Below are 12,820 nucleotides of genomic sequence, written 5' to 3' on the forward strand. Positions count from 1 at the left end.
TGCTCGATTTCTAAAGACGATCTCGAGCGGGTGAAAGAGGACTGCAATTGGGAAAACAAGGAGGTGGTGATTCCTTCCCCTGAGGAGGACATCACTACCCATGTGAAAGGGTACTTAAGTGTGTATACTTATCCTTTAATATTGGGTCCCGTAGATCCGGTCATACTCGATTTCTGTCACCAATATCGGGTGACCCTTGGCTAGATCTACCCCTCTTTCTGGCGCATGGTCATTTTGCTCAGATATTTTTTGAGCAAGGTCGAGGGGATGTCTTTTACCCTCGACCATCTGATCAGGTTATACAGCCCTCGCCTTTATCGAGGTGGGTTGATAAAGCTCCAGCGTCGGGCCACAAAGGCGCTATTCTCGAGCATTGATGAGGACAAGGACCGAGTATGGATGGACCGGTTCGTCCGTACCAAGACCTCTGACCTAATCCCCCCCCGAAAGAATGCCATTCCCTGAGGAATGGAATATGAAACGTAAGTACAACTCCAACGATGATGTTCACTATTTTTCTTTCTTTATTCTTCTTCGATCTAATTTATTTTTCATGGTACAACTTCCCCTTGGTTTCCTGGTGCGATTCCGGACCTTGAAGGTTGGGTTCGACAACTGGCCTCTACTTCTTCATATGCTGAGCGCTGTTGGCGTGATTCGGCCAAGGGTCAGTGGGAAGCTAAAAACCACGGTGAGTTCCTTTGATCACATGTTGATGCTCCTCTGTAAAATATTTAGTTTCTCCTCATGCAGGCCTCAGAGATAATGTTGTTATGAGGCCGCCTCCGCCTGGTGAAGAGGAGATCCTGAGGCCAACCAAAGAGAAGAAGAGAAAAAGGGCCTCACCTCCAAATACCCCGAAGCCCAGGAAAAGTAGGGTTCAAAAACCGAGGGTCGACCCTGCAGCCCTGTCTGTTGACGCGGTTCAACAACTTCGGGAGGTGGAGGAAGAAGGAGAGGACGCCGACTGCTTGTTGGTAGCTCGGAAGAGGAGAAGCACTAAAGCTTCAAAGGCCGCCGAACCGGTGGTGGTTGATGCGGTTCAATCTCGAATCGAAGAAATCTCGAAGGGAAGTTCGAGCAGAGTCCCCGAGCCATCGGATGGTAAAAGCGCACCCCGCCGTGAAGAACGACTTGCGGGTATGCCTGAAGGGTCTAATTCTGAGGCCCTTCATAGATAAGAGAATTTCCCAAGTGACTCACTTGGGATAATTAATATAGATGAATCGTTGCCTGGACCTACGTTCTTCGAAAGGCAGTTCCGAGATGCTCGGGCCACGAAGACTCCCGACATGGGGACAGCCCACGAAGGGAATGATATTTTCCAGGGATGCTTCCCACGGGTCGAAGATGGTCCCGACCCGGATGCCTTATTCATTTTGACGAGGCTCAGCGGCTTCTTAAACAAGTAAGTTTCTGCCTCCATAATAATGCTTGTGTTTTATTCTCATTTTTCCAAGTGTGACTTTTTTCCTTTGTTTGAAGGCCATGACGCACCATCGAGAAGCGTTTTCCAAATCCTGGGCTGAGCTGACCCGATGCGAGGCCGAACTGAAGAAGCTCGTGGAGGAGAGACACGGCCTCAAGCTCCTCTATGTTCAAAAAGATGAGGATATCAGGGACCTCCGAGCCGAACTCACGAGGGTTCATCAAGAAGAGACTAAGCTCATCGAGCAGGTAACGTAACTTTTTGAGAATTTGTTACGTATTCATTTGACTTGGTGATTAACATTTTTACTTTGCAGGCCCAGTAGAAGGGCGAGCTGGTGGAGCAGCTTCGAGAGGAGTTCAAGACAAAAGAGGCCGAGACCCTGGGGTGGAAATAGCATATGGATCGTCTTGCCTCGGAGAAAGACGCGCTTCGGGCCCATATTACTTCGGCCAAATGCCAACTTCAAAGTGTGAAGGGGGAAAGCTTGGCCCGGACCTGGAAGATTGAGGAGCTCGAGGCTAAGCTGGCCGCCGAGCTTGCAAAGTCTAAATCAGAGGTGGAGGCGCTAGTGGCCTCTTACCGAGTTGACGCCGAGGCTGCCAACATTTGGGCACAGGAGATCTCCACTGCTGCTAAAGTTAAATTGTCATGTGTTGTCGATCATGCTAGGAAACAATCCCAGAGAGAGACTCTCGAGGAAGTGCATGCTCGTGGCTTCGACCTCTCAGCCGATATCGAGAGTGCGAAAGCTTCGGAGGATGAGGCTACAGCTTTACTTTCCGATGATGAAGACTCTGCTAGTGGATCTGAGAGCGGAGGAGATGAGGATGAAGCCCCCGAAGAAGCAGCTCCCGAAGAAGTGGCTCCCAAAGTGGACTAGGCCCTTAGGATTTTGTTTTTTGTGTAAAGCCCCTCGTGGGCATTGTAAATACCTTCTATGTATAAAAAGTTCCTTTTCTTTCCGCTCTATCTTTGATTCGTGGTAAAGTCTGCTTTGTTTTTGCCTTGCAAAATTTTTTTTGTTATGACTTCAATAATCGATTGAGCATTAGCTCGAACTCAGAGTAAAACAAACCCTTAGGTTTTTTAGTAAATAATCGGCAAGTTTGAACTTACAATAGAATACCTCTTAAGGTCTTATGATGAATCCTCGAGCTATATTCAAGTTGATTTTATTCGAGCTCGGAATAGTGGGACCCTTAGGTCCAAGTTGAGTGAGAATAAGGTCTCGAACTCTAAATGTTTTGGCCCTTAGGTTCTTTTAGGTTGGGCCGATATGGCCTTTAAAAGATGGCTATTATTTCCCCCTTTTCAGCTTAAAGATTTAGTAAAAATTTGTTTATGCCTTAGCATGTATTTTTTTTACCCATTGGGTTTTTTGAGGGTCCGATGCCGATTGAGATCCCTTTGCTTTTTGTGCCTTAGCACATTTGTGTTAGGATAACTTGATACCTCTTAAGGTTTTTTTGAGGGCTGATTTTATTGAAGACGTTTTTAATCATTTTGCCGGGGATAGCCTTTTAACCGATTTTTTCAAAGTATTTGAAGACCTATTGTTTATTGCGGGATTCGGATGTCTCCGAGCTACGTTATTTCAGCCGTAGCCTTCAATATGGCCGTAACCTTCGGGTATGCCTCTTGGACTTATTTCCCGATGACATTTTGAACTTGTTCAAAATGTCAGTACCCGAGTATGATGGCCTTGGCCTATATGTCGAGGGGTTCCTCTTTGAGGTCTTGTGACTTCGAATTTAGATAATTCGAGCGTGCAGTCCCCGAGTGTTCGAAGTATGTTTGTGCTTGGCCCTTGAGCCATTTCTCACAAAATCATAAGTATGGAGTTTGTATAGTAGCAATTTTTTCTTTGAGACACAAAGCGTTTGATATAGAAAGATTGATTTTTTGAATAACTTATACATGCGTACATGTTTTACCATCGGGCTCGACTAATATATATGGACACGGTTCATTCGACCGTTTGGCCCATTACAAAGTTTCCCTATCAAGATCCTTTGACGTGAAGTATTTTTCTCGAAAATATAATCTCTGAGGGTGATGCCCCCAGTATTCGAGGTTGATTGGAAAGAAGCCTTGGATACTGTTGAATTTTCCTCAGGTAGCACATAATTGTTTCCTCATTAAAAACCTAGCCGGAAAAACCCATTCGGGATAAAAACCGATCTGAATCAAAAAGAGTGCAACGCGTGCTTTAAAACCTAAGATCTTCGTGTTGAAGAGTTTCCTCGATGCCTCGATCGAACGCCTGCAATAAGTTAGTATCAAATACAAATGGAAAAGTAAGAAAGTCGTACCTCATCAATAATATCGTTTGAGTAGTGATACATTATAATTGTTTGGCAATTGTTCGCCCTCGATTGTGCCAAGTTTGTAAGATCCCTTTCCGATGGCACCGATGACTCAATATGGTCCTTCCCAATTGGGCCTAGTTTCCCTTCGTTAGGGTCTCGAGTATTGAGGGTGACTTTCCTTAGAACTAAGTCCCAGATTTTGAAGTGGCGAAGGTTGGCTCTTCTACTGTAATATCTCTCGATTCTTTGCTTCTGTGCAGCCATTCGAACAAGCGCAACTTCTCGTTTTTCATCCAATAGTTTGAGGCTAGTATTCATAGCCTCGTGATTCGATTCCTCCATTACATGTCGAAATCTGGCGCTAGGTTCTTCGACCTCGACTGGAATTAAGGCCTCGAAGCCATATACTAAGGAGAACAGGGTTGCCACGTGCTGGAATTCGATGTCGTTCGATACGCCCAAAGAACTTCGGGTAGGACTTCTCTCCATTTCCCCTTAGCGTCGTTCAACCTTTTCTTTAAGTTTTGAATGATAGTCTTGTTTGTCGATTCGGCCTGTCCGTTTCTGCTTGGGTGATATGGCGTTGATAAGATCCTTTTTATTTTGTGTTCTTCGAGGAACTCTGTTACCTTGCTGCCGATGAATTGTATTCCGTTGCGCATACGATTTTGGTAGGTATCCCGAATCGACACACGATGTGGTCCCAGATGAAGTCTATAACTTCTTTTTCTCTGACCTACTCGAAGGCCTGTGCTTCCACCCATTTAGAAAAGTAGTCAGTCATAAACAAAATAAATAGCGTTACCTGGGGCCGTTGTTAGAGGGCCGACGATATCCATCCCCCATTTCATGAATGGCCATGGGGATAGGACTGAATGAAGTTTTTCTCCGGGTTGATAGATCATCGGTGCAAATCTTTGACATTTATCACATTTTCGAACAAACTCCTTAGTGTCCTTTTTCCATGCTATCCCAGTAGTACCCTGCTCTAATGATTTTGTGAATCAATGATTCGGCGCCGGAGTGGTTCCCACAAGTGCCGGAGTTGTCTTCCTCGACTGAGGATCCTAAATTTGCAAGTGCATCGACCTCGTTGTTTTGTTCTCGAGGTACGTGATCTAGAGTCCACTCCTTGAAGCGGTGCAAAGTTACCTGTAGCTTGTCCAAATACCTTTGCATTCTATCCTTTCAAACTTCGAAGCTTTTGTTTACTTGATTCATCACCAATAAAGAGTCGCACTTGGCTTCAAATGACTTCTGCCCCCAAGCTTTTAGCTAGCTCGAGACCTGCAATCATGGCCTCGTACTTGGCCTCATTGTTAGTCAACCTAGAAGTTTTGATTGACTGCCTAATAGTGCTACCTATGGGTGGCTTCAAAATGATGCCTAGCCCGAACCCCTTCATATTAGAAGCGCCGTCTGTGAAAAGGGTCCATACCCCCGATGATGTGCCCGATTTTAACAAGAGTTCCTTTTTAACTTCGGGTACGAGGGTTGGCAGAAATTGGCCATGAAGTCCGCTAAAATTTGAGACTTGATGGCCGTTCGGGGTTGATACTCGATATCGTACCCATTGAGTTCGATGACCCATTTGGCCAGTCGGCTTGAAAGTTCGGGTTTGTGCAAAATATTACGAAGTGGGTAAGTGGTTAACACACATATGGGGTGACATTGAAAGTATGGTTTCAACTTTCTAGAAGTACTTATTAGTGCAAGTGCTAATTTCTGTAAGTGTGGATACCTAGTTTCTGCTTCCCCTAAGGTTCGACTTACATAGTAAACGGGAAATTGCGTACCTTGGTCTTCTCGAACTAGGATACCACTCACCGTGATTTTCGACACCGCCAAGTATAAGTAGAGTTTCTCATCTGCCTCCGGGGTGTGAAGCAATGGTGGGCTCGATAAGTATCGTTTAAATTCCTCTAATGCTTGTTGACACTCCGGGGTCCAGGTGAAATCACTCTTCTTCTTGAGTAAAGAGAAAAATCTGTGGCTTCTATCCAATGACCTCGAGATAAATTGACCTAAAGCAGCTATCCGCCCAGTTAGCCTCTGCACGGCTTTTATGCTGTCCACGATGGTGATGTCTTCGATGGCCTTGATTTTATCGAGGTTGATCTCGATCCCCCTGATTTGACACCATGAAGCCTAGGAACTTGCCCGAGCCGACCCCGAAAGCACATTTCTTGGCATTGAGTTTCATGTTATATCTCCTCAAAATCTCGAACGTTTCCTGAAAATGAGCTAAATGGTCCTCTGCGTGCAGGGACTTAACTAGCATGTCATCAATATAAACTTCCATTGACTTACCTATTTGTTCTTCAGACATCTTATTTACTAGGCGCTGGTAAGTAGCTCCTGCATTTTTTAGCCCGGAAGGCATTACATTGTAACAATGTGTTCCATACTTGGTGATAAATGAGGTCTTCTCCTGGTCTTCCGGGTTCATTTGAATTTGATTGTACCCGGAATAGGCGTCGAGAAAGGTAAGGATCTCGTGGCCAGCCGTGGCATCAAGCGATCGATGTTAGGCAGTGGAAAAGAGTCTTTAAGGCATGCCTTGTTTAAATCCTTGTAATCTACACACATTCTAAGTTTGTTCCCTTTTTTTGGGACTACGACTACATTGGCTAACCATTCGGGGCATTTTACCTCCCGAATGGACCCTATTTTGAGAAGTTTAGTTACCTTGTCCTTTATGAATGCATGATTTACCTCGGACTGGGGCCTTCTCTTTTGTTTCACCAGTTTGAACCTGGGGTCAAGGCTTAGCCGATGCGTTGTTATCTCTGGTGGGATCCCTGTCATGTCTAAATGGGACCAAGCAAAACAATCCATGTTATCAATAAGAAATTGAATAAGATTTTTCCTGAGTTCGGGGGTTAACCCCGTTCCCAGATATACCTTTCGCTCGGACAGGTACTCGACCAATATAACCTGTTCCAGCTCCTCGACCGTTGATTTGGTGGCGTCGGAGTCTTCGGGTACAATAAAGGTTCAAGGGGTCAGAAAATCCTCCTCTTCTTCTTCTATCTCCTGCTTTCTCGATTCGATTGAGGTCGGTGGCTGTGATTGCTATTTGGTTTCCTGTTTACCTCTGATGCTCGACCTTTCCGAGGTTGATACCGGTATTACCTCGTCAACTACAAACATTTCCTTTGCAGCTTGCTGCTCCCCGTACACTGTTTTCATGCCGTCCGACGTCGGGAATTTCATCATTTGGTGGAGAGTCGAAGGAACTGCCCTCATGTTGTGGATCCAAGGCCTCACGAGTAGGGCATTGTACCTCATGTCGCCCTCAATCACGTGGAACTTGGTATCTTGAATGGTTCCGGACACGTTCACTGGCAAAGTAATCTCACCTTTAGTTGTTTCACTGGCCATGTTGAAGCCATTTAAGACCTGAGCTGCGGGCACAATTTGATCTTGCAGGCCGAGTTGCTCCACGACCCTCGATCGGATGATGTTCGCCGAACTACCTGGATCCACTAAAATACGCTTAACTTGAACTTTATTTAATAAGACAGAAATTACCAGAGTGTCATTATGTGGTTGAGAAATGCCTTCTGCTTCTTCATCGTTGAATGATAAGGAGCCTTCGGGCACGTAATCTCGGGTCTGCTTCTCCCTAGTAATTGATACCTTAGTGCGTTTGAATACGGGTCCTTATGGAATATCGACCCCGCCGACGATCATATGAATGACATGCAACGGTTCCTCCTGATCATTTTTCCTATTGGCGTCTCTGTCTCTAAAATGGTTTTTAGCTCGATCGCTGGGGAACTCTCGAAGGTGGCCCTCGTTGAATAGACGGGCTACCTTCTCCCTTAACTGCCTGCAATCCTTGGTCTTGTGACCATGCGTGCCATGATACTTGCACATCAAATTTGGGTTTCTTTGGGAAGGATCGATTTGTATGGGTCTGGGCCACATAGTATCTTTGATCCTTCAATTGCCGATACAATGCTCGATGCATCAACGCTAAAGTTATATTCTGATAATTGAGGTGCCTCCATGGGATCGACATGCTTATCAAAATTGCTTTTACTCATAAGTCCCCGAGAATTTTGTCCTCGCATTTCTTCGATCATTCCGGGCAGGATTGCGTCCCGAGCCATTGTTTCTTCGATCCACGGTATATGGTTGATATTGCTCCCTGTTCGACCTTGGTTCCCTGTCGATGTCCCTCTGGGTTTTAACTGCTAACCTATTTGGATGTACTGAACCGGAATGGGCTGCTAATTGGTCGTCCTCGACCCTGATCTTTGATTGATATCGATTGTGCACATCTGCCCGGGTTACAGCTGGATACTCGACTAAATTTTGTTTCACTGTCGTGATGCTATCGAGCTCCGCTCGTTCAACCCTTGGGTTAAGCTTGAACGGCCCAATCATTTGTGATAGGTGGCAACTCCATGCATTCCATTTGAAATCGGGATACGAACTCCCTCAGCATTTCATCACCCCTCTGTCTTATCTTAAAAACGTCCGATTTCCTGGTTGCGGCTTTTATGGCCCCGGCGTGCGCCTTCACTAATGCGTCTGCTAAAATAGCAAAGAGTCAACGGAATTTGGTGGCAGGTTGTGATGCCAAATCATTGCTCCCTTTGACAAAGTTCCCCAAATTGTTTCAACAAAACCGACTCGATCTCATCATCATTTAAGTCATTTCCTTTAATCCCACATGTGTACGAAGTGATGTGTTCATTAGGATCAGTCGTCCCGTTGTATTTAGGTATATCCGGCATACAGAACTTCTTAGGAATGGGCTTCGGAGCTGCACTGTAAGGAAAAGGCTTTTGCACGAACTTTTTTGCATCCAAACCTTTTAAGATCGGGGGTGCCCCCGGTATCTGATAAACTCGGGAGTTGTATGTTTTCACTTTTTTATCATTATCTTCGATTATCTTCTCTCCCAACTCGATTCTTTTGGTGAGCTCCTCGAGCATCTTCATAATTGTAGGATCAGTCCCTGATCCATTGCCATTCGACCTTTCTAGCACTGCCTCGATACGACGAGTGATTTCTGGTTCGATTACACTCGGAGTTCTATGTTGACTTTGAATATGAGCAATAACAACCTGTTGAGCCTGTAGCATCTCGAATATTACCTGGAGACTAACTCCCCCATCTCCTACGCCCTGTGTTCCTTGGCTACCAGATCGGCCTTCCCTACGTACACTCCCTTCGGGGTCTGCGCCTAAATCTGCATTCAAAGTAATGTGTGAACTAATATCGACTGGATCGACGACCAGTACTCCCTCGAGATTAGCTGGTGGCACCCGGCTCCTGGAGCAATTACGTTATCATTTTCCCAGTGAAATCCAAGACCATCATCACCGTGTATGGGTGCGTTTTGTGAGTTTGACATGTTTTAATCTAAGAACAAAGATTCTTGACAAGAACAAGTGTGAACATAACGTGTGTTATCAGAATCAGCACTAAAACAATCACTATTATCCTTAGGCCCACAGTGGGCGCCAAACTGTTTACCCTAAAATTCGACTAACAATTAAACTTATATTGTGATTTTAAGGATATGTGATTTAATCCAATACCAATTGATAAACAAGGAATTAAATATATAAATTGAAGAACAAAATAAGTCAAATCGGTGTGCAAGCCAAATCTCAACCTCGAATTATGACTGTCTCGAGGTGGAACAGTTGGAATAGCAAATTATAAAACAACCTAGATGAACAGTAATAGCTAGAGAGTAAAGTGCATGTATTTCTTATCAGTAAAAAAACGTGTCTTACAAATGAATGGGCTCTCCTTTATATAGTAGAGGAATCCTAATTAAGGTACAACTCTAATAAGGGAAATAAATCCCGTGATTGGCGCCAGTAACTGCTTGGTATGATCTATTCCGTGATTTCCACCGAGACTTTCGGTTGGTTGCTAATATATCGCCATTCCGTTATTATGCCTTACTCGAGGTTGGTCATACTCGACCTTAGTTTTCATCGAGCACTTCGATCCTCAAGTTCTATACTCTGCCATCGGGCTCGAGCCAGGTCCGTTTTGAGCTTATTCTCGAAGCAACTCCTCGAGCCTATGAAATCGGGCATACCTGATTTCGACCGTATACAAACCAAAAGATACATTTTTTGGTTAAACAAATTGGTTCCGTTGCTGGGAATCTGGTAATCTTTTCACTTTCCAAATTCATTTTTCTGTCAAACAATCATGTCGACTGCCAACGACAACAACCAACAAAACCAACTGAACCAACAGAATCAACAAGAGGATGAAACTCCAATCTCTTCACCCCAAAATTCTTCTCAACACTCTCGATAAGTGTCACCTCAAAGATCAACATCACATGCGAATAATCAACAAGGGGACGATCAAACTACTGAAGATGCATTGAAACAACTAATTACGGAACACGTCAACAATGCTCTTCAAGCTTTAGTTAGTGGATTACCAACTGTACCACCAACTCCACCTCCAAACAACACTGCAACCATAGAAAACCCACGCTCGGAACTTGCTAATTGAGGCAGTGGAGGAACTCCCAGCAAATCTTGCGATGGAAGGTAAGGTACCCCAAATAATTTTAATTTACAAAGTTTAGTACTACCTTTGCAGAAGCAGCTCAAGGAGCAGAATGATCGTGTAGAGCAGATACCTGGTGTACCACCCGTGATTAAAGGAGTGGATATTGATAAATATTCTCAACAGCCATGGAAGCCAAGTGCCGCTCCCTTGTTGATTCCAAAAAGTTTAAGATGGCCAATATCCCGAAGTATGATGGAACAACTGACCCACGAGATCATGTAACTGCATTTACAACTAGCGTGAAAGGCAACGATTTAACCAAGCAAGAAATTGAGTCGGTGCTGGTCAAAAAATTTGGCGAAACACTCACAAAAGGAGCACTAACATGGTATTCTCTTTTACCGAAAAATTCTATTGATTCTTTTGCTGAGCTTGCAGATTCATTTATAAAAGCACACTCGGGAGCTCAAAAACATGAAAAGAGGATGGAAGACATATTCAAAATAAAACAAGGAGATACGGAGCTACTTAGGGAATTTGTGGATAGATTTCAGCGTGAAAGAATGATGTTACCACGTGTACCTAACAATTGGGCGGCCATGGCGTTTGCAAGTAACTTAAATGAAAAAAGCTCAGAAGCCACGAGGAGACTCAAAGAAAGCTTACGAGAATTCCCTGGTACAACTTGGAATGATGTACAACAAGTATAGCACGAAGCTGCGGATGGAAGAAGATACTATCACTCAGTCACGGGGAGATGAAAGAACGAGTTTGAGGCGACCAGAAACTGAAAAAAGGTCCGGTAAGAACAGGTACGAACCTTAGATGGGACCAGCAGAAAGGGATTCATGTTCTAAACAAGAAAACCCGAGGTATGGTTCTAGATCAAGAGACGGAGATACGGGTTCACCATCCAAGTTTGGAAGGAGCGAGATACGCGGGATAGCAATGTTAATAAGAAGGCAAAGATTGGTGATTACAGTTTCAATGTTAGCACTTCTGAGTTGGTAGCTGTTTTAAGAAGTATGGGAGATAAGATGCGGTTGCCAAAAGAAATGAGATCGAACCCTAGCAGAAGAAACCCAGATTTTTTGTGCGAGTTTCATAGTGACCACGGTCATAAAGCAGTAGATTGTAGATTTCTACAAGGTGAAATAGAGCACTTGTTAAAACAATGTTATTTAACCGATTTGTTTAGTGAGAAGGGTAAGCAAGCATATATGAAGAATAGACAAGAGCTACCAAAACCACCCTCACCAAAAAGAACGGTTAATGTGATAAGCGAAGGAGAGGAGGTCAACGGCGTGATGTATACGACTGCAGAAAAGACGTCAAAAAGTTACAGTTACCCACGAAAAGCGAGTTCGCCAAGTTTTGGAAGAAGACAACATAATGTTTGATGATGCAGACGTAGATGGCGTGATGATCAATCACAATGTTGCACTGGTAATATCTGTCACGGCCCAAACCGATGGGCCGTGACGGGCACCCGGTACCTTACTCAACCGAGTACCAACATAACATAGATTTCTTATTGGACTATCGTTGGCAAATGGGCCAAACGGGCCGTCATGGGCTAACCAGAATAAACATAGAGGAATACTTAATATAGGATGACCCAACCTGATATAAAAACTTATACATGTGATATACAGGCCTATAAGGCCAACTTGATCATTTCTAAACTCAACACATAGGCCAGCAAGGCCATACAAGCATTCGTATATATGACATCTATCTACAAGCCTCTAAGAGTACATACTTAACATAAAGGTTGGGACAGGGCCCCGCCATACCAAACAATACGCGTCTAAATCATACTGACCAAACAAGCAACTCCGGAGCAAATGGAGCGCACCAACATCTTCCGCTGAGCTCATAGCCTATTTGGAGGACTCTCGACCTGTCTATCGGGACTTGCGGGCATGAAACACAGTGTCCCCAGGCAAAAGGGACGTCAGTATGAATAATGTACCAAGTATGTAAGGTATATAAATAAATACATAACAGACATGGAAGAAATATAGAGTAAATGACTCAACCTGTAAGTCTGGATAACTCTGTAAATCATGAAATAATTATAGTGTCATGCATATGCGTATGAATGTCATGTCGTGCATAGGTGCATGTTTCATAACATCATCAGGCCTCTGAGGGCATCCCATCATATCATCTCGGCCACTGTGCGCAAAATCATCAACGTATACCAGCTGATCAAGTGGTGGTGCGCATATAACGCTGTAACCTTTTCCCATATTCCATGTAAATATAATATACATATATACGCGTATATAACGCCATCTGGTCATGGGTCAAAGTACATGTATAAATGCATGAAATGCATAAGAAATACGTTAATAAGATTTTCTTGGAATGCCATAAAAATCAATATGCCTTTGGATAAACTTTATCAAATATGTATTTTTCTGAGACCCATGAACAGAAGATATAATAATAATTCACATGGGGAAACAAGAATATAGACACCCCTCGTATTTCTATGAATAGATTTATTTATGAAAGTTGCGTATTTTGCTTGTTTCATTTATATTATTTGGACCATGCCAAAAAGAAA

Source organism: Nicotiana attenuata, chromosome 5, assembly GCF_001879085.1.
Source record: "Nicotiana attenuata strain UT chromosome 5, NIATTr2, whole genome shotgun sequence".
In the NCBI taxonomy this organism is placed as follows: domain Eukaryota; kingdom Viridiplantae; phylum Streptophyta; class Magnoliopsida; order Solanales; family Solanaceae; genus Nicotiana; species Nicotiana attenuata.